Genomic DNA, 26,683 nt, shown 5'->3' on the forward strand with positions numbered 1-26,683 from the left:
TATAATATCTCTTTTAGTCTTCACGGTTATCCTAGTTTTACAGATGAGAAAACTGAGGCCCAGAGAAGTTAAGTCATCCAGAGTCACCCAGCAGGTAAAGTAGCAGAGCCAGAATTCAAAATAGGCACGTCAAATGTCAAAGCTTGTGTTCTTGTAATAAGGAATAGGAAAGGAAGGGAGGTGGGAAGACGTCAACCCCGGGCAAAGTGGGCAGTGTTGTAAGAGGTATAGATGGGTGGCTTGGGCTTAGGGACAGTGGAGACAGAGAGAGGCAGACAGGCTGGTCGGGGCTGCTCCACAAAGCCCCGTTTGTGACTGGGGGCCTGGTTGGCTGGGAGGATGGAGCATTGGCCTGCCCTGAGTTATGCAGGAAATGTGGACATCCTTGGAAGGGCCCACCCATTGCGACTGAGGGGGTATTTTCAGAGATTGTCAGCACCGCATAGAGGACTCTTTCCTGTTCTCGTTCTCACTCCATGAATTGTTTTGAAGGATTTTTGTCTGCTAAACAAATTGAATTCATTAAATTACTAATCAACACTGTTGCCTCATGTTTTACTAATCAGCCTACGTGGCTGTCACCCGGGCTTCTGATGGCAGGAGACAACTGCTGTTGCCACCCTGAGATGACTGACTTCTGGCCGAAGCCAGGGAACACAAGGTGCTCAGGCAACCTTTTTATCCGTTTTTCCCAGTGAATTTTATTGAGCACGTATGAATAAACCACAGCCCTGCACTCAAGAAGATTTAAGTCTTATAGGAGATACAGCCAAGAAACAGCCAGTTACAACAGAGCGTGAGAACGTTATGTTCCAGGTGAGCACAGGCTCAGCTGGGAGATCCAGGAGACACCAAACACAGCCTTGGGAGCTATTCTGCACTGACTGTTTGTGTCCCCCAAATGCACATGTTGAAGCCCTAACCCCCAGTGTGCTGGTATTTGGAGGTGGGAGGTTAACTAGGGTTAGATGAGATCGTGAGCGTGGGGCCCTCATGATGGGTTAGTGCCCTCATCAGAGGAGACACCAGGGCTGCTTGCTGTCTGTCCACGGGCATGCACCAAGGAAAGGCCACGAGAGGACACAGTGAGAAAGTGGCCATCCACAAGCCAGGAAGAAAGACTTCACCAGGAACCAAATTGGCCAGCACCCTGATCTTGGGCTTTCAGCTTCCAGAACTGTAAGAAATAAATTCCTATTGTTTAAGCCACGCAGTCTATGGTATTTGGTTATGGAAGCTCGAGCACATGAAGACAGGAGGTGTGCTGGATATGCCCCTCCTGTCGCCCCAGATCCACCCCACGCCCGTATCACCCTGCTCAGACTTGAAGGACTGCATCAGAGAGGCTCATCTGCCCTCCAGCTTCCAGTTGGGTTTTGCCAATGGGAGGCCCTGGCCCAAGGAAGTTGAGGTCTGCACCCATCTGAGGTGGCACCTTCTCACTTCCCCTGGGGGCTTTCCTGGGACATGAGGGAAGCCTCTTCCATCTCTACCCCTCCCCAGCCTAGGTCCTGTCCTCTCAGAGAGAGGCAGAAGGCTGGTGAAAAGGATGCCTTGGGAAGGAAGGGCCCATCCATCCCCAGGGCCCTCCCAGGTCTCGGTCCTTCAGGCTGAGGGGGATAGCTGCCTGAAAGATTTGGTTTCAGGAAAAACAGGCCTACCTCCTCCTGCATAGCAATCAGGCATCAGGACACCTGCCGAGGGCCCGCCCCCATCCCAACCCCCGCTGGGCCCGAGATGGGAAAGAGCTGCACCAGGTTGTGGGTCTGTCATGCTCCTCCCCTCCCTCCCGCCCCGAATCTAGTCTCTCCCCCTCCCTGTCACCTCCAATTAGACAATTCATGTTCATGCTTTTCAGAATCCAGCCTTCCCACCAGCTTAATTCAGCACCTGCCCATGCCCTCCCCCCATCCCCCAGCTTCTCAAGGCCTCTGTTTGAGATGTCACACTGACCTCACCCTGTGAGTCTTTGCGGAGAACAAACGGAGCTCATTCCTGCCTCTGGGCTTTTGCCAGGCCTGGTCCTCTTACACCCCATCAGCCTTCTGCCTCCTGACTCCTGCCGCCTCTGCAGGCCAGCTCTCTCCCCTGCCTCGAGGAGGTCCACAGCCTCTGATGCCATCAGCCGCCATCATCTGTACCCCTTGATGAGGAGTTTAACGCTACCTCGTACTGTTCCTTAAATAATGGCACTAGTTACTATTTTTTTCTGTGCCAGACACTTCACTGTGAGCCAGACTTCACAAGAACCCCATCAAAGGGCTGGCCCAGTGGCGTGCTGGTGAAGTTCATGCACTCTGCTTCAGCGGCCTTGGGTCTGCAGGTTTGGATCCCAGTGTCAGACCTAGCATGCTCGTCAAGCCATTCTGTGGCGGCATCCCAAATACTATAGAGGAAGACTGGCATAGACATTGGTTCAGCGACAATCTTCCTCACACGCCCACACAAAGCCCACTGGGCAGGTATGGTGAGTACCATGTTACTGTTGAGTAACTGAGCCCTCAGGCATCTTTGCAGGCTGGGCAGTGGTAGTGGGGAGACAAAGCCAGATTCTTCTGCCTTAAGGCCCTGGCTCTCACCGCCACTCCTAGTCTTGTCTCCCCAGGAGAGTGCAAGCTCTTTGTGGACAGAGACCTTATAATGTAGTGCCCCTGCCCCTGTGTCCCATGCACTGCCTGGCAGCCTGGGCACAAACCCTACCCCAGAGGGCAGCGCTGGTTATCATTTAGTACTTAGTGCTCAGAAGCTTCTGTTGTCTTCCCTGCTCCTTCAGGACACAAGCCAAAGTCTTTTCGATGGCCTCCAAGGCCCTGTATGATCTGCTATGCACAGACACACCCCTCACCTACTCTGCTCAAATTGCACTGGCTCCTTGCTGTCCCTCAACGTCCCAAGCACGGCCCAGAATCCCTCCGTGAGCAACTGCAAAGCCAGCCCCCAGGACTCCTTGCTCTCCGCCGGCGCTCTGTCCGCAATGTGAAGATGCCTCCCAACTATCCTGACGCAGCTTCACATGCTGTCAGAGCCGAGGGAGCTGCATCATTTCCAAAGCAGCTCAGTTCCCGACGCAGCACTGTGGGCTCACAGACCCTCTCCCAGCCCTGCTAATGGGACTTTCAGGGCCTCCAGTCTGACCCCTGCCTCTCTCTTGTACTATGTCCCCCTCCCTTTCTCCCTGACCCCCAAACACCAGGTGCCCTATCCTCTAGCTGCACTTGCCACCCCCGTGCACCAGGACCCTGCCCCACCAGGCTTTGCTTGTGTTGTCCCCTCTGCCCAAAACGTCCTCCTGATTCTTGCCTGGCCAAGTCCTCAAAGTCCTGCTCAAACCACACCTCTCTCCTGAGCTTTCCCATCCTCCCCTCAGCCCCTCCCCACCCTACCAGCAACAGTCTCTCCCTCTCCTGTTCCCCATGGATTGTTGATAACGTCTCCCCCCACCACTGCCACGGTGGCCCTTTTCTCAGCCAGCCTCAACTTATGAATACATCAGTCTCCACCTTTACCCTTGAGACCCTGCAAGGCAGAGAAAGGCTCTTGTGCCTGCTGTGCCCCATGGTGGCTGGAGCCCAATCCATGCATGCGGATTTTAAAGAATAACGTTGTGTTCTCTGAGGGGAAACCGAGGTCGAGAAGAGGAGAGAGTGGCCCCTGGTCATGAGGTGAAGTCCACAGCGGGTCTGACCCCACTAGGGCTGCCAGGAGCGCACAGGGCTCCCAGGTAGTGGCCACTTCAGAGAAACAACAAATAAACACTTAGTATAAGTGTGGGAGGCAGAACTCGAAGATGCCCTCATGACTTTCGTCTCTTGGCGTTACTCCTGAGATTAAGCTAGGCTGTGTGGCAGGAGAGAATTTATCTGGATGGGCCTAATATAATCATGAGCCCTTTAAAAGCAGAGTTTTCTCCCACTGGTGGCGGCAGGGAAGTGGGAGACTCAAAGCATGAGAAGGGTTCCATGATTGTGAACTGGCTTGAAGATGGCAGGGACACGTGACAAGGAATGTGGACAGCCTCTAGGAGCTGAGAGCACCCCCCGGCTGACAGCCAGCAAGGACACAAGGACTTCAGTCCTATAACCACAAGGAACTGAATTTGGCCAACGACCTGCTGGAGCCGGGAGGCAGATTCATCCCCAAGTCTCCAAAAGGAACCTGGCACGGAACCTCGGGCTCAGCCCGTGAGACCCTGCGCAGAGGACCCAGATGAGCCGCGCCTGAGTTCCCACTGCAGAGCCGTGAGCCAACGCGTTTGCGTGGTTTCAGTCGCTACCTCTGTGGTCACGTCACATAGCAACAGAAAAATAATACAAGTATGTCCCAAATATCCCATGGGACATAATTCTACTAAAAAATTATTCATTGTTCATCTGTAAACCAGATCGAACTGGGCCTTCTGCATTTTTATTTGCTAAACCCAGAAACCCTAAACCCCAGGAAGGTCACAAGGACAGACCAGTTAGAGCTGGGCCAAGGAGCCACTAGAGGTTTCCCCAGGTGGCACAGAGTTCCCCAGCCGGGGAGGGGTCCACACACCCCCAACCACCGCAGCAAAAAGAGAAGGTTTCCAGCCAGCCGGCCTGACACCCAGCACACAGGTCATTACAACCGCCTTTCACGGCAGAGGATCTGACCCTCAGTTCAGTCCCCAGAGGCACCACAGAGAATTCTGGGGTCTGGGCACTTCCAGGGGAAATTAATCACACCTTTACTTTCACTGCCCTCTAACTGAAACCTAAAGTTGAAGGACGCTTCAGCTAGGAATATAGGTGTTATCAGTTCCAGTGACTTTGTCACCAACAGAAATCACAAAACAGTTTTGCTGATATCACCAACTATTGTTTGTATTCATTGCTATTTTGAAATTATGATAGTTATTAGATCTTGTTATTTAATGTGTTAATAAAGAAGCACATATATTACTCAATCATACATTCTTAATGTTTTGACAACTGTATTTCAATATAATTGATTTGCTTTGTAAACTAATGTATTTCTTAAAAAACATTATTCTGAGAAGGGGCCCACAGGCTTTACCAGACTGTGTCCATGGCACCAGAAAGTTAACACCTGGTAGAAGCAATGTGGCAGAACAGAAAAGACATCAGATGTCCAATAGCCTGGGCACAAATCCCAGCTCGAATGCTTTTTTGCTGTGAAAACTAGGTAATTCACTTATCCTGTCTGTGCCTCAGTTTCCTCATCTGTAAAATAGAGTTATTGTGAGAATTGAAGAAATAATATACATGAACCACGTAGCACAGGCTGGCCCTCAATAAGTGAATGCTAGTTATTGTTATTAACAACAATTATGACCAATAACTATAAACCCGACTCCTCAGTGATTATGATGTAATAATGACAATAACTCTAATCACACGTCATCAGTTCCTCCTTTCCCTTTTCCTGTACCCTTGCGTGGCTGCCCTTGGGCTCCAGCAGGGAGAGTGGTTTCCTGTGGCCTCCACCTTCCAACATTATCTACCCACTGCTCCAGCCAATAGGACAAAAATGCACACCCACCCCACGGTGGTGTGACGTCCTGCAGTTTGTTAATGAGAAACAAGTGGCTTGCTGCGCTCACTGCACAGGGAGGAGGACAGATCCACCACAGCCCAAACCCACATTCCTGAGGTGGCACAGGGTGACACAGCTGGAAGATGCAAAAGACTTCTCTGCCTAGACATTGCATAGTGAAGCCCGCAGCAGAGGGGAGGCTGGGAGCACCCCCACCCGCACAACCACACCACAGCCCTTCCTGTTATGGGGCACTGGACCCAGCCTTGGGCGTGGGCAGGAGGGCAGCCAAAGCCTGAGTCACTGGGAGGGGACAGTGGGTCTTGAGTTGTGGTCTCCGTGGGGAGGACTAAGAGGACAGGGAGGAGTGGAAAGCCCCTCCCTCGGACCTGAATCCCTGATGCACCCCTGCAGGGTGAGCTGGAACCCTGTCTCCCTGGCTCTGGAGCCCTCTGCTGTGGCCTCTCACCTCACCGCCCTTCTTGTGTCTTCTGTGCTGTCTCCCAGGCCTGCCCCTTCTCCAGGAGCCCCTGTTCCCTCCCCTTCACAGCTCACTTCTCTCTTACCCTGTGTCACTAGTCCATCAGGAAAACATGACAGAGCAGCATGAGGACGAAAGTCTACAGCTGTGGACTTTGGGTTGAGCTGGAGATGCTGGCTGGACCCTCAGCACTGAAAGAGGGAACGTCCCTGAGGCGGGAAGGACCACGTGTGTCTGTCCAACCTGGCACATTGGAGGCCCCCACCCAGCGCTGGAGGCACAAGTAGGACAGGCCAGACTCCCAGAATAAGGCCTGCCGGTGCTTGCCCAGAACTCTCTCTGCCAGTCTCAGCTACCTGTCCCATGTTGCCTGCGTCACGTGTCCACCCCCACCACACGCTAGCTCCCCTGATCTCTGGACTCTCTTCTCTAGGCCAGTGGCCTCAGGTTGTCTGTCCACCTGGACTTTAGTATCTTCCCTAGCTTTGGGAGCGGGAACTCCCCTGCACTTGTCAGCCCCAGGAGCCCTGCTTATCAGGCTGGCACAGCCCCATGAGGAGGGGGGTCAATTTGAACACTGTGACTTGGTTTCTGACACTCTGGTAGGAACCCTCCCAGACTACTCCCACTGCCCTCTGTGCTCCCAGGTGGGGGCCAGCCATCCCACCTATCACCCCTGCTCTCAAGGCTCAGTCATGGTCTCCTCTCAGCTATCAGCACCAAACCTCCCACCATAGTCCCAGACAGGTTTTGGACCAATCCTGACAAACACAAGAGGCCTATTGGGCCAGCCTGATGGCGCAATGGTTAAGATTGTCTGCTCCGCTTCAGGGGCCTGGAGTTCATGAGTTTGGATCCAGGCACCGACCCACACACTGCTGATCAAGCCATGCTGTGGCAGCGTCCCCCATACAAAGCAGAGGAAGATTGACACAGATGTTAGCTCAGGGCCAATCTTCCTCACCAAAATAAAAATAAAAAACAAACAAAAATCTTTTAAAAACCTCAAAGGACCCACAACTAAAATATACAACTCTATACTGGGGGGATTTGGGGAGAAAAAAGCAGGAAAATAAAAAAACCTCAAAAAACAGAAAAACCTAAAAAAAAAACCAAAAAACAGAAAAGCCTAGAAGCCTATTAGTCTTAGAGGAAGTATATGGAATGATCCCCCTTTCCAGGGAAGGGAGAATGATGTCAAGCACCTTCCTTGTGATCTTAGGCACGGTTCTGGGAACTTACCACAGAACATCTTAGTTATTCCTTACAAGAACCTGCAAGATGGGTATTTTCTCCATTTTACAGATGGGAAAGTGAGGTTGAGAGAGTTCTCCAACTTGCTTGAGGCTAAGTGGTGGAGCTGGACCTCGAGCCATGTCGATCTGGCTCCATGACTCCTGCTCTGCCCACCACAATGGTCACGCTTAGGCCTGCCGACCCACTGTCTCCTCAAGCCTCTGCCCACTTCGTCCTGCCTGGTTCCCACTTGGCCTTGCAGTTCCCCACTGGGACTGGAGCTCACCCATTCTGAATCCCTTCCAATATGACTGGAGCCCCGACATATCACCTAATTCTTGGCAGTCCCTCCCCCTGGGACCGGCCCCTGGCCCCTGTGGCCCCCAAAGCCCCAGGGCCCCTGCATCCCATTGGCTGAGCCCCAGAGGCACGCTGCTGCAGCCTTTTCTGTTTTCCTGCTGCCCTGACTCATCCATAGGCTTGGACCTCTTGGAATGACACCAGCCCAAAAGAACAGTGACTTTCTGTGCCCTTGTAGATGCTGGCCATGCGGCAATAGGATTCTGCTCTCAGGGCCAGGCCCAGGGGCTGCCTAGTCCAGCCTCTCCCTTCTTGGTCCAGGCCCCATCACACCTAGGGGCTGACAAGTTATGACCCCGCAGGAGTTATGAGGAGGGCAGTGTCTGACTCTGCCACCAGGTACAAGCCTGCTTCTCTATTCTTCCCCTTTCCTCCCAGCAGTCCCACAGGTGGTCCCAGCCCTGCCTGGAGACCTGGGCTCTTTACAACTTCCAGGCCTACCTTGCTCAGAGAGTGGGGATCAGGCATGATAAGCAGCAGCTGCGGACAAATGTGCAGGCTGGGAAGGTGGTGTGGAAAGGCCTTTCTGAAAGGATGTGGATGCAGGAAACTTGGTAGAGGGGAGCTGGCAAGAGCTGGCCAGGCTTGGCTTCCAGAGCATGAAAGAAGGCAAGGCCTGGGAGGTGGGGAGGGGGACAGGAGACGCCCCCACCTCCCATGTTGCTGCCTGTTTACATTCTGTCTGCTCACATTGCCTTTTCCAGACTGCTGGCCCAGCTCCTTGCACACTGTTGTTGTCAACACCCTCCCTGTTGCCTGGTGCCCCCATGGAGGGACACTGCTGTCTGCGGTGGCTCTGATGCACCCCACAGCCCTGGGAGAAAGGACTAGGAATGGTGAGACCCTTGGGGAGACCAGAGTGCCCAGAAACCTCACTGCCCTTCAGCTGCCAAGCCTCTCCCTTTTGGGGGACTCCTCGTCTTTTCTTTGCTTAAGTGAGTTTTAGCTCCTTCCCCTTCTCTGCCATTCCACACCTATCTCTCCTCCAAAAGCCTATGGAGCAAGGGCTCTGCGAGGAAGACACCACCCACACTCCCACACACAGAGAGAGTTGGATCCAAAGCCTACGTGTCTCCCAGAACCCAAGCCCATCCTTCCCAGGGGGCTGTCAGCAGGTAGTAGCACAGATCTATTTCAACCAACAGCCCGGAGCGTGGCGAGCCCTCTTCCAGCGAAGGCCGCCCTCCTGCGCGTCCCACGCAATGTGGCCTTCTCGTCCGTGCTGGGGCATCCCGAGTCAAGGACTTTGGGAGACGCTGAGGGAGGCTTGGGTGGGCAGAGCAGGGCCCTGTCTCCGCCTACGTCACCCAGGGATGCAGGAGCAGCTGCTTCCTGGAAGAAGAAAGTGGAGAGGCACAGAGACAGGCCAGGGAGAGACAGAGACAAAGACAAAAAGACAGAGAGACATGAGCTGGGGGAGACAGAGCAAGCACCAAGACGCCCAAATTGGCACCACATGGCCTCTGTGCCGGACCCCAGGGCCCAGCAAACAAGGTTTCGTGCTGAGTCAGTTGCCATGGTGACAAACATGCAGGAAATATCCAAGATAACTAGAATAGTGGCAATAACATGTGTTTTGGATAAAACTTCCTCCCCACCCCACGCCCTCCAACGTACTCACTGCATTGCTTGGGATAAACTTGGCTTCTGCACAATCACCTTCCCTGAGAGGCCTGGGCTGGGGGTTCCCAGGTCACCGGGTGAAAGGAACAGCAGCCCTCGGGAAACGGATGGGCCTCAGGCAGATTATCGCTCAGGAAAAGGGGTCCATTCTGCCTCTCACCTCACTTCTGCCTTCCTGAGTCTAGGTTTGGGCTCCCATACCATTCTGCCCCAGAGCACAAAGGGCCGGAAGAGTCTGAATTTCTGTTCAAAGTCACATAGTAAGTCTGAGGGCAGGGGGAAGGCACTGGGGGTTCTTTAAGAGCCCAAAGAGCACCCCAATGGAGTTCAGTTTCCATAGTGAAGCCAAAGCTAAAACAAGGTTACATGAGGCAGCAGCGTCCATGCCAAGGGCCCTGAGGATGCTGGCTCCTCCCCTGGGTGACCACCGCCCTCACTCCCAAAGCAAGGGCAGGAACATCTGGGGGGAGAAGGGGAGAAGCAGAGGGGAGCAGGGATTCTTTGGGGCAGGTGACTGTGAGAGAGAAGAAAGGACAAGCTTTGGCCTGATAGACATGCAGGAAGATCTGGGAGTGGAAGGGGGCAGGGCAAGTCGCAGAAGAGAGACATGCCTCTCAGAAAGCCCCTCACCAGCCCCCTCTGCTCCTGAGGAACTGGGAAGGCTGAGGCCACCACATAAGGCCCTGCAGGAAGCCAGTCAAGTCAGTCCCTCCTCGCCCTCCAACCATCTGGAGGGCTCCGACTCCCCCTGCGCATCTCTGGGTTGCTGGCAGAAAGGACTCCATGGAAAGAACCCAAGATTTCAAGTCAGGTCCTGCCGCCTATGGCTTGCACAGTCTCAGGCAGGCCCCGCGACTTCCTTGGGCCTCAGCGCTAGCCTCTGTTGGGTGGAGCTAACAACAACTTATCTCACAGGGCCGTTAGGAGGAGCAAATGTCATCATGCACGTGGGAGTGCTTGGCACATCGTAAAGCTCTGTGTTCCAGTTGTTGATTGCTGTCGTGACTCAGGCAGAGAGGAGTGGACAGGCCAGGGGAGCAGGGAGAGGTTGCAGGCCAAGGTTCATGTGAGGAGACTTTCTGGTTTCTTGAACAACATTACACCCAGATTTTCCGATCTAAACAACCAGCTTCAGTTGTGATTTCCCATCTTGGAAAGTTTCTGGGAAATGATCCGTGGTAGAAATGGGTTTGGGAGTGGTCCACCTGGACACAGTGGACCTCGCTTGGTTTGGGGCATTCCTCTTGGGAATGCTAGGACCAAGTTGTAGCCTGGGAGGATCAAGGGGATAGTTCTATCTGCTGACCCTTCCTCCAGACTCTCCTCAGCAACCATAATGCCAGCCCCTCCTGCATGGAGAGCACTGAGCCAGCCTAGAAGGAGTCCTTAAATGACCCTTGAGGCCTAAATGAGGTGGATGGCACCAGCTCCCTTGGGAATATAGAGATCTCTCAGACTGAGACATATTTACTTCCTCTTTGATGCTAGAAAGGGTGAAACCCACCCCACTCAAATCCCCAGTTCAAAGTCTTACTTTGGTACCAGGCTGGAAGGGGTGTAGGTAGAGGTAGGGCAGAAACAGGTAAGGGGAAGCAAGAACAGCCTGACCCCTGGTGCTTTGCTCACCCAGTAAGAGCCACGCATGGGGAGGGATTGGCTTAGGGGCAGGAATCCTGTGTCCTAGATCTGGGACTAGAACAGGACCACTGGAGGATCAGGGGCCTGGCAGACCCTTGCAGGTGGCATGCCAGCTGAGCAAGCAGGGAGAAAGGAAGGCCAAGTCTGGGCCTGGGGCTTGGCCATCCCCCCAGCCGCTGGTTCCCTGGGAAGACAGCAGGAGGTCTGCGGGGCAGACACCACCTCCCCAGCTGGCTGCCTTTTCTGTATCTGGTTTCACTGTCTCCCTTGCTTTTTCCGCACTGATTCTCTTTGGCCCTGGGATGATTTTTCCAGCTCTTCATCTGCTTCTATGTGGCACCAATGGAACAGGCAGCCTCAGTGGCAGAAGGCTGACTCTGTGCATTTGTGTGTGTTGGGGCCAGAGGTGCGTGGTGGGGTCACGGCATAAGGAGGAGGAGAAGGAATTAGCAGCCCTGAGCCTGGCAATCCTGGTGGCCTCTCCAAACATTGTCAGGAAAGTCCAAAGGCAAACGGGAGCTAGGGAAGGCTGGAGCCCCAAGGGGGCAAAGTGCCACCTACCCTGTTTCTTCATAACTCTTCAGGGTTTTTAGAGGAACAGGGGTAAGTTACAGGTCACAGAAGAGCCTTAACCTGAAAAGGAAGAGTCCAGGCTCCCTTCCCTATTGAGTAGGCCTGGATGGGATCCTAGCCCAAGCATCCAAGGGGTGTGGGCAGAACACTGAGGCATAAACCCTGCCAATGAAAGACTTTAGAGGACAGTGTCCTGTGGCCCTGAAGTAGGAACAGAGCACAGGCAGCCCCTCCTCTCTGTCTGCCAAGGAGCTCTCTCCAAGGGGATTAACAGGGGCTTCCTGCCACCCTCCTGGCTGGTGCAGGAGCCAGAACACCACCCCTGGCTGCCAGCCAGCCTGTGTCTGGGGAGCTAGTGCTCTCTCAGAGACTTGCAGACACACTGCTGGGGCCTTAGGGCAGGGGGCGGGAGGTGGAGGCTTCTGGGGTGTCCCTGGGGCCACCCAGCTGAAATTCAGCCGGCTCCAGCTTCTGGGGAAATGTGCCTTCCGGGCCTGTGGCTGAGGGCGGAGGGAGTCAGGAGGATCTCCTGTTGGTCCCTTCTCTCTCTCACTCTCTCTCTCCATCTTTGTCCTGAGGACAGAGGGTATATAACCAGCATATAACCTGGAAGACAGAGGACGGGGGCCTAGGACTTCACTCTTACACGAATGGATTGCCTGTGGGAAAGGCCAACTCTAAGGTAAGGGGTGAGGATGCTCTTGGGCAGGGATAGGAGAGTGAGGTTAGAGGAGCAGGATCTGTAGGCTTCCAGGTCCAATGGGATGGGAAGAAGCTGGTATAGAGCTGCAGGTCTTCTCGGAAGAAGCAACTGATTAGCTATAAGGAAACTCTGAAGTTACCCTCATTCTACAGATGAGGAACGTGAGCCCAGTGAGGTCAAGTGACTTACCAAAGGCCATAGAGTTACTGGTCAGTGGAGCCCAGATTAGCATCCTGTTGTTCTGTCATGATACCACTGTCCCTCCTTTTCCTCCTGTACCTTCTCTCAGGGCCCTGCAGCCAGGAGACCCCCAGCAGGAAGGGAGGATGGACCCTGGTGGGGAATAAGCAATTCTACCCTGCTTGGCAGTGGGGTCAGGAATAGAGCTGCTGGTAGAGAAGGCAGAGCAGAGCCTGAGTCCCCGAAGGGGGCCCTCTGGACCCAGCAGCATCCGTGGAATGGGACCATTCAAAGTGGCCCCAAGAACCCACTCTAAGCCCGTGTAGCCTGCACTTGTCTCTCTCCTTGTCCTTCCCTGCTCTCTGCTAAGTAAACAAACACGGCACTCAGGCAGCTCTCTGCTGGCAAACATCCCCGACCTAGCAACTGCTCCTAGAATAAATAAACACTCACACACTGCACGCTTCCACACACACTCACTCATATACACTCACTCGTGCTCCCTGCCATCCATGGAGGCCCCGCCGGGCCCCAGCCGCAAACATCCAGGCTACACTCAACATGGTATCTGAGACTGCCACCTTCTGTCAGGGTGTCGGGACAATCCGGGATCTCAGATGTGTGGAGACCCAGACTCTAGGTCCATGAGCCTGAGCAGGAGGGAAGGTGTCTTCCTAAAACCGCTGAGGTCAGCCCCGAGGGACCACTGGAACATGAGAAACAAGGGGACCTTCAGGAGGATCTAGTAACTGTTAACAAACGGAAGCCCTGGAGAGAAGGAGACTTGCCTGAGACCTTAAGAACGGGCCTGATAGACGCAGGGTCAGAACTCTTTCACTTCCTCACAAAGGCCCCTTGCCCTGCCAGCTCTGTGGATTATTTTCACTAGTGGTGGCCTTCCGTGGGCAGGGTAGTTTAAAGGGGACAAGCACCCTCCAGATGGCAGAATCTCAAGAGATGACAATTAGATAGTAAAGTCACCTGCCTACTTCTGGAATGATGTTCTCAGCAAGTCCTGGGCAAATGGAGGAAGCGCCTGCTCACCACGTTGTCATGATGGCCTTTGCCTCCACTTCGGAGCTTCCCAGGAGCTGCCTTCCCTTTTCCTTGGGAGCGGTGGCTTCCTGTGACATCCAGCTCACAGCTGAGTGCCAGGTACCTCCTCGACAGTAAGTCAGATGGGAATGTCAGTCATCTAGGGCCAGCATCCCAACAGAGGGACTGGAGGTTAACACCAGGAAGTTGTGTTTAAGACACAAAAGCTCACGACACCCTGGTGGGGAGGTGGTGACGTTTAATCCTGCGCTGGAGCCCAGAGCACAGTGGGAGACCACTGGAGCTGTGCACAGCCTGCAACAAGGCCCGGCGGCGGGCAGAGGGGCCCAGCAGGAGCACGTAAGCGTTAGCATCCGGCAGACCTAATTTCAGCTCCTGGCTTTTCTGTTATTAGCTGTGGGACAGTGGGCAATTTACCTAACTTCTCCTGTCTCTAAAATGGGGATAATTCCCATCTTTTGTGGTTGCTGGAAAGATTACTCAAATGTTGTATATTAAGTCTCTGGGATTAGTGCTGTTGCCTTCAACAGTGATGGACGAATAGGACGCGATTTTAAATCTGAGCCCTATTCCCCTTTGTTGTATTAAAAAAACTATTTTAACCCAGTTGAAACGAGATGATATGTATGAAAGTGCTTTATAATAAAAATGACTTACAAAATTGAAGCTTTATCATTTAAAATAGTTTCACTGCTCAGATCAATCTGGCCTTATTTCTGAAGTGCAACTCTTACTCATCAAGGACTGCATATTGTTAATATAATAATTAGAGCCAGGTACAAATTATCATTAACATCACAATAAAAGCTGGTCACAAAGTATCAGTCCTGTTAGTCAAGAACACGTCACTGTACTTGCATTGTAACTTTGCCATACTGAGAAACAAACAGTGACTGAGAAGGAAGCATAGCTAGTGGGCCGGTGGCTCCAGAGTTCAGCTGTGAGCTCTCCAACTGCAGGTGTGGGGATGAAGACCTGTAGATGCAGCCCCACCCGTCCCCACAGTCTCAGCACGCCCCTGACTGGCAGTCACAGGCCTTTCTAAGTGGTCCCTCACCTCTCCGCTTCTCCTGCTGTCTGGTCCCTGAGCTGCTGGCAGTGGGAGCAGGGAGCAAGGTCTCAGCTCAGGCAGAGTGACTGACAGCAAGGCAAGGACGGCGCTGGCTGGGGCCCAGCATGCTAAGAGTGCTGGTCTACATGGGAAGCAATCAGATCAGAGCTGGGGATGTGGACTGGGGTGCACACCAAGACAGACCTACTGGCCAGACAAGCCTGAGAAACCAAGCATTGTTGAGTGTTACTGGCTGTAGGTCTGCATGGTCAGGAGGCAGAGCTCTCAGCCAGAAGCCAGGAGACCAGGTGCCAGATCTGGAAGAGTCTGGGCAGCACGGTAGAACTGTAGCAGTGGCAAAGGATTTTGATATGGGAGCAAAGACTGGCTGAACTGGGAATGCCGAAATCTTGTTCACCGAGTGCAAGCCTCAAGGCCCAAGTTAATAGGTAGAGGCCCGTGCAAGCACTGGATGGACCGGTGTCAGACAGACAGTGCGTAAGGCAGCTCCCAAGAGCTGCACCCAGAATCCCTACACTGAACTTTCATCAGCATGAATGGAATAGCAGCTCACACTCGTGCTTAATTAAGAGTATGGTTCACATCTCTTCTGAGCCACTTACCAGCTTGGGAGAGCTACCTAACCTCTCTATGTCTCAGTTTTCTCTTCTTTAAAATAGGGATAATGACACCTACCTAACAGTAATTGTAATTGTGTGAACTAACTGACACAATGTATGTTAAAGTGCTTAGCACGTTGCCTGGCCTTACCGAAAGTGTTAAATAAAAGCTAGGCGTTAGTGCTAATTAAACATGTATTGAGTGCCTGCTGTATGCCAGGCCCTGTACTTTGTATAGAAGATCCAGAGATGAAAAGATATGAACACTGCTCTCAAGAAGTTTAGACTTAAAGAGAAAATCTACTGTGTTGTGGGAGTTAGAACAATGAATTTCAGTGTTGCTGTAGCATGGAGAGGGGGAACGGGAAGGAGAAATGAGGCTGCACTGACAGACAGGAACCAGCTCATACAGGATTTTTTATGCTATACTGAAGAATTTAGATTTTATCCTGAGAGTGATGAGAAGCTACTGAAGAATTTTAAGTAAAGGAATGATGCACAAGATTTGTTTTATAGAAATATCACTCTTGCTTCTATGTATAGTATGGATTGGGCATGGTCAAGAGTGGCTGAAAGGAAACCATTAGGAGACCATAGCAATAGCCATCAAGAAGTGAGAGCCTGGACCAAGGCAGTAGGAATGGAGCCAGAGCAGAGAGGATGGATGCTTAAGCGGTCAAGTTGGCAGGACTTGGTGACTGATTGAATGCCAGGGATAAGGCAGAGGCCCTAGGGAAACGTTGACACCCTTCCCCAAGATGGGGGTGTTCAGAAAGGTGAGCAGATTCAAGGGTAGACAGAGTCCTGCTAATGAGTCCTGTTTTATCTCATAGAACTTAAGATGGAGTTCAGAAGAGAGACCTTGGCTAGAAGTGCAGATTCAGGTCAGGAGCTTGAGGGAGTAGCTTATCGGGAGTGGGGTGTGTGTAGAGTGAGAAGAGAAGAAGGCACGGACAGCCATGGAGAGATACGGGAAATCCCAACCAACATTTATGGATGTAGTGGGACAGGGGGTGAGGGGGACACAACAGAGACTAAACAGATCTCCTAAGTAGTAGAAAGAGATTCAGAAGAGAACACAAACCAAAGGAGCAAAGGAAGTTGAGATTGAGAGGAAGGTCAATGGTATCAAATATGGCTGACAAGTCAAGCAACGAAGACTGAAAAGCACCTACTGCTGGTGACTTCAAAGAGTCTTTCATTGTTGACAGTGGATGCCGACCACAATGAGTTGAGGAGTAAATGTGAGATGAAGGGAGTAATGACCATCTAGTTTCTTGAGAAGCTTGACCAAAAGGGAAGATGTATGGGGTAACAGCTGGAGAGGGGCTTCGGGTGAAAGGAAGGTTTAATTTTTGTGTTTTAATGTGGGAAAGACTTGAATAAGTATATACGCTAAGGAGAGGTGGAGTTTGAAGATTCAGCAAAAAAGAGGGGATCATGGAACAAGGTCCCAGAGGACACAGGAAGAAATTGGACGCCATTGCATGTTCCCGCTGCCTGAAACACTCTTTCTCATCTTAGTTGGGTTTGCCAAGAAACAGACCGTGTGATTTTCACGTAGGAGAATTACTGGGGGGTGGTCTTGGGAAGAACACCTACTGAGTGAGGGGGCAAAGGAAGCGGAAATGGCGGAGACGGGAGTTGAAGAATGATGCAACTGGGACCACAGGGAGCTCTGAAGCTGGGCTGGCCCTTCAGAAATGGCCCTAATTGAGCAGGAGGGTGCTGAGGCAGATAGGTTTGTAGAGCGTGACAGGAAGGGGAGAAAATTCTTTCTTGATGGACTCACTTTTCTCTGCAAAAGAGAAAATCATTGAGAAAAGGATTTGGGGTGTTGAGAAGTGTGGTGAAGGTCTGGAATGTCCTTGGAGACTCACCTGATGGGATCTCTCCGTACTCTTGGGGGTGCAACAGAGTCCAGATGCCATAAATCTGTAGTGACACCATCTTCCGCACTGGGTGATTTTCCTCAGTAGGGCACAGCATCGCAGAAGTACAAGCAGAAGGGGAGCTGGGAGATGACTAATAAAGGTATGTTTCTGGGTTCTGGCATGCTCCCTGCCCTGCTGGGCTTCCTGTCCCAGGAGGCCTTGGGGAGGAGCCTACAGGTCATGCCTCTACTTGAAGAGTCCTTCCATCTCTCAGGATGGCTTTTTATTTTGTCTTGGCCAACTCAAGATTCCAAAAGATGAAAAAAAGCAGAGTACATATCAAACCATTCCCAGAATGGAACTTTAGGATAATTTAGGGATGAGTGAGTCAGATACACGTGGATTACATTTTCCTCTAACTATATACTTGGTTAGAAAATCCTAGGCTAGGACTTGGGGGTGATGGGTCCTGTTTGGCACACCCAAGTCATTATAAAGGGGTAAAATGTGTGTTCACGTCCCGGTCTCTGATCATTCGACAAGGTCTAGACACCTCTGCTCAAGACTGCGTATTCCGATGACTGCAGACCCCTGGAACAAACTCCTAGGAGGTGAGACCTCGCACCTTGGTAATAACCCAAGCCAAACCTCTCCTGGGCCAGCCTGGGGTAAAACTGGCCCTGTACAGTTGGCTTTGGCTACCCTCACCCATTCTTTCTAAGTGGGGGTAGTCTTGAGGCCACGAGGCAATTGCCAAAATGGACCCAAGGACAGTAAACTCAAGGTTAGTTCAGATCACTTTGGTGCTAACTGGACCCCTGGGTTAGGTAAGGTAGTTTTCTGGAATAAATGAGTTTGAGGTGAATGTGGAGAGGAGGAGACCAACATCTTGTTGAGATCAAAATAGTCAAGAGACCCAAGGCCTCACTCTGGCCCTGTGATCTTAAGGAGGTCACTAAGGTCACGATCCCCTTGGGGGTTTGATGCCCTCTGCTAAAAAAATAAAGGTCTGGATTAGATGATGACTAAGGGACTTTTGAGGTCTTACTTATTTAGTTCTATGTTCTTTATGCCTCAATTTAAACTCATCCTTTTCTGCTTCTTCCATATTCATCTTTCTTCTTCCCAAAGGGCATGAGGGTATTTGGTGGGCTAAATGACGTTGGCCTTGTCTTCCTGTTTCCCGCTCAAACTTCAGTCAGTTCTCTAAGCCGTCGTCCATTCAAGCATTCAGCAAAAGCTCTTTGATACCAATTTCCCTCCACCACTCTAGCTTGATGGGCAATTAGACACGTGGCAACCTCTGGGGGGAGAAAACAAGAAGTCCACCTGGGGCCCCAGGTGAGGGTTAGGTTAGGTTAGGTTAGGGCTGGTCCACTAGGACCCCAAGTTTCCTCTTACCCAACTATGTAAGGGAGACATCTCTTTTTCCAGTCCTCACTTCCCCTGCTCTTACCTCGGATAAAAGGAAGGAGTGACCCACTTCTTGACCCTACACTGAAGATGGACAGGGGAAGGAGACAGGCAAGGGCAATGAGGCTCTGTGTCAGGTGGCAGTAGCTGGCAGCTCTCCACTCCTTGTTCTCAAGGCCACGTTCTCTGAGAGGAATGATGGTAGGAGGGAAGCCAGCAAGAGATCCTTGAAATGGAATGCTGGAGCTTTTGGGATGGCCAGGGCGCCACAACAGCTGTCCTGCAGATGGGGAAGAGCATTTCAACCTTGAGTTTATATTTCTAGAAAAACTCCCCACTCCCCCTCTCCTTCTCCACTCACTCCCTTGCTATATTATGGGGCTTTTGTGAGGTTTAGAAAAATAAACAGAATCTAACCATAACTGTCTGAAAGTGCTAAATTACCAAGAAAGACATAACAGATTAGCAGTGCAAATTAAGCCTGGGTGGGAGATGGCCAGCACACTAGGGAGCAGAGAATCAGCCACAAGAGTAAAGTGGTGGCTTCTCTGCTCTGTTCCTCCTCTGGGATGAGCCACCTCTGCACGCTGCAGCTTTTCTGGTGCCTCTGAAGGCTGAGTCAAATTGTCTACAGAGATGAGGGTTAGGAATGGGGGCCATACCCACTTTAAAATCACCCATTCCCCCAGACTTGAAAAGATCTGGCTAATGCCATCTAATCCATTTTCAGCTTTCAGATAGGATGGCCCAACTCATCCAGGTTGGAGGTGAAACTTTCTGCTGTTTTACAAGACAAGCTTTTTTATCTCCCCGCCCCAGGAACCTGTTTTGGGAGGAGGGGTTAAGGATTCAAAACTCACAGTATGTCAGAGGTGAAAGGGACCTTGGATCGTCGGTCCAGTCCTTCACTTTACAAATGAATAAACTGAGGCTCACAGAGGAAGCAACTTGCCCAAGATCCCTCAGCTGGTGAGTAACAGAGCTGAGACTAGAACCCAGGTTTCTTTAACCCCAGCAAAGATGCACTTTCTGTCACAGCTACCTCCAAGCCATCTGCCTAATCACCCAATTCCTTTTCCCTTAAAGAGCCTGTCCCTTCATTAGTTTTCCCTGGGTTCTGCTCAATGAGTTTGTGTACTTTTGGCCAGGCTGCAAATGTAGCATCTATGGTTTTGAACCTCATAACTAAATCTTAAAGTTTCCCTTGTTCAAGTCAGTAGCCTACATCTATTGAGCCCCTACTATTTGCCAGGCGCAGTATTAAGCACCAGGAACACAAAGATGAACAAGGCATAGTGCCCATCCTTGAAGATTTAAACGCAGCCAGCAAGGGAGCTTCTGGAGTTCTTTCTGCAGGTACCCTGAACCCCCCCTGCCAACTGTCCCTGTTTCCCCCCCGAATCTTCAGGATATGTGCAGGGCGGGTTAGGAAGTGAAGGTTACCAGGTTAAGCTGCCATCTGTGAGATGCTGTGCTGGGGTCTGGAGGCAAGACTTCTCACCTCCCCACACTCCAGGACACATGTGGAAGAGAGGTTTCTAGTTTACTAACAGACATTAGGGCCAGGTAACCTGGATTTAAATGAGAGGTCTACAACTTACCAGCTACAAGACCATAAGCAAATTATCTAATCTTTCTGAGCCTCAGTTTCTTCTGAACTGAGGATCCTGAAACCCACCTTATAAGACTATTGCACTAATTGAATAAAATAACTAAATTCCCTAACTCGGTGCCTGGCGTACAGGGAGCCTCAATAAACGCCACTTGCCTTCCTTTCTCTCGAGTTCTGGTCCTCTGAGTGTCACCCCTGAAGGGTTTCAATGCTTGTTTGTTGAGAAACTGTTTCACTTTGGATTCCCTTCCAGGAATGAGAAGGAGGTTGAATTCCCCCCTTCTCCCTTCTAAGTGTGACTTCCCACCTCAACTCGACCTAACTTGGACCCTCAGATCTTGGCTCAACACGACACTCCTTCTGCTGGCCATGCTTCCTCGCTTTGAGTCCACCATTGCAGAAGAGTGGGCTGCCCTGATCGCAGCTGCCACTCCTTCAGTCTGAAGAAGGAAAACGAAAGGAAGGCTTGGGGGAGATGTATTCCCAAAAAGAAAAAACTCTCTCCTCCTTGATGTGTCATGAAAGATGCACAGGATTTAATGTCAGAAGACACATACCAGACACGCAACTCTTCACTTATGGTCTGTGTGATCCCAGCCCCACTGAGCCTCAGTTTCCTTCCCTGTAAAAACTAAATACAAAAGCTGTTTCATTTAGTTGTTGTGAAGATTAATTTGAAAAAACATATGAACGATCATAACAAAGAGGCAAATACTACACTGAGGCTACTACTGTTCTTTTCTCTTCCTGTTCCCCTCACACCTCTCAAGCGCAGGCAGGCCCGGGCCAAACCTGGGGAAAGGCAGTTTTATCCTTGCTAAGTCATGGAGTGCTATCTTCCCCTTGCCAATCAGAAAGAGCAGCGTCCTCCTCTCTCCACCTGAGCTGGGGGAGGCAGGAGGTAAAGGGCTGATCCAAGAACGGGGCGCCCAGAGCTGTCTCCTTCTCAGTCTGTCTACGGGGGAGTGCTCTTGGCAAGGAGCAAGGCTCCAAATGCCGAAGGTGAAATCCATCACCAGGGCCCTGGGCTGAGATAAGATAGAGGAACGTAAATCAAGGCTCCCTGAGATAAGAAGGCAGCCTGGGGCCTAAAAAATGCAACTCTTCTGCCAGCTGCCCACTTCTGCAAAGCTGCAGAGCGGAGGCTGTGCTAGGCGGGAAGGAGCCCAGACCCCGGGCGCCTCCCTGGAAAAAGAGGATTCAACCCCAGGCTTCTCTTCTTTCTCGTTCTACCACAAGTCCCAGCCTGAGTGGAAGAACAGGCGTTTTCACTGAGTCCCTCTCAGTCATCAGTCTCTCTCAGGCATAAGAGATTAAGGGCAAAGGTTTTGGGGTCAGGCAGCCTGGGTTCAAATCAGGGCTCTTATACTTACTGTGTGATTTTGAACGGTCTACCTAGCCTCCGGGAGCCTCAGTTTCCAACAGGGATAATACTAATGCTCCTTTACAGGACTGTTTTGAAGACTAACCATGATCATTTTTGTAGAGCATTTAGTAAAGTGTCTGGCTCATAGAAAGTGCTTAATCAATAGTGGCTATGGTTATATATGAGATTGGTAGAGACTGAGGAAACCAACACGTCACTAACCTCCTGTCTATCTCATTCATATAGTCATCTCTTTATAATTCTCTGAAAGACAATCCCAAAAAAAACAAATCTGGCCACATCAGTCCCATTTGTTGAATGTCATCGAAAAGGAGACCTTCTCCTTGCCATCTCTTCCCAGGTCTGTTGTGAGCATCACCCTGTATAAAGAGGTTCTCCTCCCTCGCCCCTCCCCCACAAAGTGTATGTGTTTAAGTGCATGTCTGACTGGCTGAACTTGGAGCGATTACAAGGAGCAATTTTGACCACACTTAGGTCATGAAGGAAAGAAAATCGTTAACAGGCACCTAGAAGCCAAAGATAAGTTTCCAGGGAAAGAAGCAGCTGAGAGAGACACGGAGAGGTGAGTGAATCTTGACATAGGCAGAAGCCACCTCTGTCAGAGGGGTCATTTCTGCATCTGAAAGAGGACCTTTATATCCTTAGATGTCCTCCCAACCTTGTTGTCATCTTTCCCTCTTTCATTGTCAATCAAGCATAAATGTTTACTTTGTGCCTGCATTTGGAGAACTGTGGGAGAAGTTCATATCTTGGTCTCTGATCTAAAGGTGACTACAATCTGATTTGAGAGGGAACCACCAAATTTGGGATGTTTCAGGGAGTCAGGGCTTCTGGCCTCATTGCTGCAGAAGCCCATAATAGAATTGCGGCGGTTCATTGGTCGGGGGGCAAGAACTGAAGGGCTCTGAGTCCAAATCTCGGCTCAGACACTTGCTAGCTGTGTGGGAGGCAAGTTACCTAACCTCTCTGGGGAGCTTCCCATTTGGCATAATAAAGCCTAACTTCCAGGTTTGTTATGAAGCTGTGCGGTGACTCTGTGAGGCCACTTCCTGCGAATGTACGGGTTCCAATGACTGGAATGAGTGTGTGAGGGAGATGGTGGCGGCAGGAAGGGAGACTAACTGGGAGTGGGAGGGGGCTGTTATGGCAAGACAGGCGGGCAGTGATGAGGGTGGGCATCGGGGAGTGTTGGGATCATCTTCCTCTTCATTGCTTTCCTCCTGCTGCCCACCTGTGCTGGGGGCCACATAGGAAGAGTCCCATAGACTTAAACCCTCTCTTGGCCTAAAACCGACAGTAAGAGGCAAACAGCTGAGAAGATCGGGCAGTGACAGAACATGAGTGGATATACAAATAGACAAGATTAACTATTCTCATTGTATACACAAGAGGCTTTGCTAACACTCAGCCAATTAGAAAACTAATCTAAACAGCCACTGGCTTCCACATCTCTTTAGAGCTCTTTGAAACAGCTGTTCAGTCTGCACTTGCTGCCATTCCTTGCAAGGGCCCTGAGACTGCTTCTTGGGTCTGGTTCCCCACTTGAGCCTCAAGGGCTCCTCAAGAGCAAAGGAGTGTGTCTCTTCTGTTCCCTGGACTCCCTCTAGGGTCCTGCCGCTGTTATGTACAGTGCTCCTTCCATGTCACCACCTCTGTCCTGCCTTCCCCAGCACCCCCAAACAGAGGGGCCGTTAGAGCACTTTCCATGTTCTATTGCAATTTCTCTGGGAGGCATATAACCAAGGGGGTAAGAGCAAAGCCTTTGAAGTCTGAAAAATTAGAGTTCAAAAACTCCTAGATCTCTCACTACTATGATCTCTCTGAGACTATTCTCTCACCTCAAAAGAAGATAACGGTGGGCTGGCCCTGTGGCCGAGTGGTTAAGTTTGCACGCTCCGCTGCAGGCGGCCCAGTGTTTCGTTGGTTCGCATCCAGGGCGCAGACATGGCACCGCTCATCAAACCACGCTGACGCGGCATCCCACATTCCACATCTAGGAGGACCCACAACGAAGAATATACAACTATGTACCTGGGGGCTTTGGGGAGAAAAAGGAAAAAAAAAATAACAAATCTTTAAAAAAAAAAAAGGAGATAACGGTTGTACCCTATCTAACAGAGATTAAAAGCAAGTGTATATAAAAGACTCTAGCACAGTTTCTGGCACACTGTAAGCATTCAGTACATTGCATTCGCCATTATTATTATTATAACTGTCATCATTGTTGACTCTGAGTTACCTGAGGGCAGGAAGCAATGCGACTTCTGTGTCAGGCAGACTCTAAGATGGTCCCTGACCATCCTGCATCCTGGTCTTCACAGGCCCCTGTAATCCCCTCCCCTGGAGTGTGGGTGGGATCTGTGACTGCTTCTAACCAATAGAATACGGCAAAGGCGATGAGATGTCATTCTATCAGTAGGTCACATCAAATTGTGACTTCTGACTCACTAGCAGACTCTCTTGTTGCCTCTCTGCTTGCATGCTTTGATGAAGCAAGCTGACACAGAGGAGAGGCCCATGTGGCAAGGAATTGAGGGCAGCCTCTGGCTAACAGCCATCTGGGAACTGAGGCATTCAGTCCAACAGCCTTTGAGGGACTGAATTCTGCCAACTACTGTGTGAGCTTGGAATTAAATCCTTCCCCAACTAAGACTTCAGATGAGACGACAGCCCTGGCCACAGACTTGATTACAGCTTGGTGAGAGTCCCTGAAGCAGAGGGCCTGGCTAATCTGTGCCCAGACTCCTGGCCCACAGAAACTGTGAGATAATAAACATGTGTTGTTTTAAGCTAGTAAGTTTGACAGTAATTTGTTACACAGAAATAGATAAGTAATACAACTTCTTTGTATTCCTAGCACAGCACTTGGCATAGAGTGGAAGTCAAGTGTGGGTTGAGTGAATGATTGAATGAATGATAGTAGTAGGTAAACTCATCAGGATCTAAGAACAGCCTGGCTGGGCTAGCCCCCACCCAAAAGGAGATGCTTTCCCAGCCCCCTATATCTTTTCTCCCTCGTTTATGGCTCCTGCTCCCTTCTCTAGTCCTCAGGACCTTGCTGTGCTCCTGGTTTCTGCATTTAGTCATTCCTTCTGAATTTTTATTTTCTTCTTTAAAAAGAAAAAACAATCCAGCTCTCTCTGAAATATCTGACCCTAGCGAATTGGAATAATTTCTGATGGAAAGCAGTCTTGTCCAGAAAGCCTCTTACCCACCCTGCTTAGGAATGTGGTTGCTGAAGATATTAAAACAGACCTGCAGGCGTCTGCAGTGAGTGGGGAGCTGGTGCCAGGAATGACCTCAGCCTGCACAGCAGGGTTGTTACCTATGAAAAGCTGCTGCTCTGGGCTGCAACACAATAGGACCCTCCCTTCTCCAAACCCTTCTACTTCTTGGTACTCCATGCAGCCCCCCTAGTTTAATGCCTGAGCCACAACTTCCCACCCAAGGCTGGCACCAAAAGTCAGGAGGACAGTGATCATCAGACCTGCTAGAGAGGATGCTGTGGGTCCCTCTGTCCACGTGGCTTCAAGTGGCTTCGGCTGAAACATGTGGGCCTCATGGCTGGCAGCCCCCTTTCCTCTCCTCTCCTCTTGACTCCACTCTTCCCCACCAGACAGCTGAGAGGGATCCTGTTCAGGTTGAGAAGTATCAGGCTTCATTCCTTCTTGCAAGAGGCGCACTCTCGGGGAAGTCCGGGACTCTTGGGGCAGAAAACGAAGACTGGGAATCCTCATCCTGAAGGCTCCTCACTGAGCGGCTGAACTTCCACTGGGCCTTGGATTGTGCCCTACCTAAGTGAGCTACCTAAGAACACGTCTAAGACGAAGTAGAAACTCTCGTCAATTATTGGATTTCCCTCTTCTACTGAGAAGCTCAGAGAACCAGGAGAATCCCTCCATTACCATTCCAGCCTCCAAACTCAATAGCCTCGCCCTTGATAATCCCAACAATTGTAGTAACAACTAATATTTGTCCATTTCTGTATGCGAAGTATTTTTACATATGCTATTTCTCACAAGAATTCTATAGTATCTTTAGCCCCACTTAACAGATGAATAAACTGTGGCTCAGAAAGATTAAGTAAAGTTTTCCTGGTTACGTAGTGAATGAGTGGTAGAATTGGAACCTTGACCAAGGTCTACTGACTCATAGCTCCCTACTCTTTCCACCACTGCTCACTCCCTCAAATCCTTAATGTTCATTTGCCTCTAGCTGTGCATCTCATCTGTACATTGATCACTTTATGTTGAAATGTACACAGTGTATTGCCCAATTTCTGCCCCTTTCACCTTAGTCTTCACCCCTGCCAGCTTCTGGGGAGCTGGGTTGAGTGGCTTCCTCCAGAGCAGCAAGAGACTGACCACTGGCCTTCAAGTCAAGAGACTCGAGCTTTAAGTTCTGGCTTGGACACTAATGAGGCAGTGCCTTTGAATAGGTTGTCTCACTTTCCTAAGCACTTTAAAGTGAAAGTAATAAATTGGATGATCTTTGAGGTCAGCTCTAGCTCTAAAATTATGTGATTCTGTGATTGAATTCCTGGTTGGGCTCCCTCTCGGGGAGGAACAATTTCCCAAGTCCTCGGGACAATGACTTGGCCTGTTGCACTGTTGATGCCATCTGGAGCTTGGGCTGGGAGTGGGTGGCACTTAGGCAGCTGCTCCAAAGATGATAGGAAGACCCTGTGCCCCAACTCCACCCCGACAGTTCCCTGCATTCTTGGCTCCTTTTCCCAGCCTTCCACAACATGTCATTGGAACCTCTTTTAGGTAAGAATATGAGCTCCTGAAGTCCTCTGTCCTTGATTCTCACTGGCCAGTGATTATTGCCCACACCAGACATGCTGGCTCTTCACTGATCTCACAGGATGTCTGTAAGCCCGGGCTGAAGACTATTCACAATCCCTATGCTCAGGGAGACCCAGGGACCCTGCAGCTGCTCCCAGCTGTCTGGCTGAACAATGCGGATTCTGTCAGGTCTCCCGGCTGAGCCTCCTTTTAGGAGGTATTCGGGTTGCAGTATTAACTGGAGGCATCTCAGCTGCTTCCTGATCCTTGGGTGCCGGCACAGATTCCTTTTGCACAGAGCAAAGACAATCAGCACAGCTCTGCCTGTGACCACAACCTGCAGAAGTCGGGGTGGAGCGCAAACGTTTCACCATCATCTCAGAGCGAGGAGCCAAACTTCCTAGGCTGGGAGGGACCCCAACGACCAAGTGCACCTAGGTTTCTGCTTTCAGGCACAGAGGCAGGAATACAGCTCAGTTTTCAGGGATCTTTGAGTGACTTTATGGCCTCCTAGGTTACATTTTTCAGGATTTAGTCACTCCAATGGAATCTCACAACTGTCCTCCCTACGG

General features: G+C 50.9%; 2 long non-coding RNA genes across 3 annotated transcripts in view; one reads left to right on the plus strand and one right to left on the minus strand.

The window, feature by feature from the left end:
* Positions 1 to 675: 675 nt before the first annotated feature.
* Positions 676 to 26,683, minus strand: part of LOC103549028 (uncharacterized) — a 73,613-nt gene continuing 47,605 nt past the window's right edge. The window contains exons 2-6 of one of the 2 annotated variants that reach the window (XR_011541413.1): positions 24,812 to 24,956; positions 23,163 to 23,362; positions 18,369 to 18,605; positions 16,919 to 18,241; positions 676 to 1,177 (exon numbers count right to left, since the gene is read on the minus strand). This is a non-coding gene — a long non-coding RNA (uncharacterized lncRNA). Of the gene's footprint in view, positions 1,178 to 16,918; positions 18,242 to 18,368; positions 18,606 to 20,494; positions 20,569 to 23,162; positions 23,363 to 24,811; positions 24,957 to 26,683 lie in introns of those variants that run through there. The other variant, XR_011541414.1, reaches the window with a different exon arrangement.
* Positions 11,976 to 20,593, plus strand: LOC139084105 (uncharacterized). Its single transcript, XR_011541415.1, has 2 exons — positions 11,976 to 12,110; positions 20,191 to 20,593. It is a non-coding gene; the product is annotated as an uncharacterized lncRNA (long non-coding RNA).

The sequence above is a fragment of the Equus przewalskii genome, chromosome 6, assembly GCF_037783145.1.
Source record: "Equus przewalskii isolate Varuska chromosome 6, EquPr2, whole genome shotgun sequence".
NCBI classification, from domain to species: domain Eukaryota; kingdom Metazoa; phylum Chordata; class Mammalia; order Perissodactyla; family Equidae; genus Equus; species Equus przewalskii.